This window comes from Curcuma longa, unplaced genomic scaffold (assembly GCF_044706935.1).
Source record: "Curcuma longa cultivar G26 ecotype Majalengka, Jawa Barat unplaced genomic scaffold, ITB_CL_G26_1.1 contig_24492, whole genome shotgun sequence".
Lineage (NCBI taxonomy): Eukaryota > Viridiplantae > Streptophyta > Magnoliopsida > Zingiberales > Zingiberaceae > Curcuma > Curcuma longa.
The window spans coordinates 1-1,401 of NW_027432439.1; positions in this window are offsets into that span (position 1 = coordinate 1).

Consider the following 1,401-nt stretch of genomic DNA (forward strand, 5'->3'; position numbering starts at 1 on the left):
TATAAGTTCCTCTGCTACCCCTTACTATAATATTGGGCAGATAAATAGCCTTTGGGGCTATTTATCTCCTTTACTATATTTCTCCAACGATTAGCGGCAGCCCTTACTATAATTTATTTCTATTTATTTTAGGGCACGAATGTCATGCACATCGGAGGCGGAATTTCTATTTATTTTAGGGCACGAATGTCATGCACATCGGAGGCGGATTCGACAAGAGGACCACATAGATCTGGTCTACAGAGCCCATGCCAGGTGCCTGAGCCCCCTCCCGATCGCCACGCAAATATCCCATCTGCCTAGTCTTCCTCAGCCGATGAGTCTTACCGGGGAGCATTCCAAAGCGAGGTAGGATTCCAAAGCGAGTGCTTCTTCACGTCGCTACCGCTCGCTCCTTCATTCATCTAAAGATATAGCGGGATTCGAACCCACGCACTCTACTTCAAATCAAGACATGGTTGTGATCGATCTTGCTCTCTCTATCCCTGTGAGGCCACCACTGATCTTCTTTATTTATAATCAATAAATAGCAAATGACATGGGCAGCAGCGCATCTTCTCTGGGCTCTCATTCTCTCGACTTCGCGACAGCCGTCCTTTTCTTTATGAATCTTCTTCGGTAGGGGATTCGACAACTGAACTCTACTCTCGATTTCGCTATTTCACGATTCCTATCGAATACTTCGATCACACTCTTCTCTTCTTTCTATAGGATATGAGTCGTATAGCGCAGCACATGAATATCTTAAAAGAGCCCCACTTTGCTTCTCTTTTGCGGTAGTCAGGCGTCAAGTTCGCTCCTTTGATGCTATGTTTGAGCTGAGCTCGGTTCGCTCCGGCATATAAGTTTAGCCGCCCTAAAATAAATATAAATTCAGCACTTACTATAATGTACGTTTTTCATAGCCATGAACGACTTGTTGGAGGAAAGCATCCACTTAAGAGCCTGGAAGCCCACCTCTATCTAGTCCTTCCCCCGGGCATCTAACCTCTGGGCCCTAATATAATAATAAGTCGCATAGGGTGCCCCGGGTGCTTCCTTCGCGATCGTTCACTGGATTCTTTACATCACTTGTCCTCAGCTACCGCATTCCGCTTCGCTTCATTTGTTGCTTCTTCTCTATTCCAGGCTTCGATCGGACCTCTTATGCACGCGTAAGGGCCCTAGTCTGAAAACTGCTTCGCACCCTTCCCTCCTAACCACTCCTCTTCCCCCTTATCCCATTAGTTCTTCCCATGTGGTTCTCAGGACCGGAAGCTCCATACAGGCGGAGGCTGAATAAGGAAAGTAGCCCGAGTCAGAACTAGATAGAACTTGAGGATCCCGCACCAGTTCTTCAAATCCGGAAGGAGAATCAGAGCCGGCCAAAGAACCCAGCGAGCTGAAGTAGAACGGAAGCGA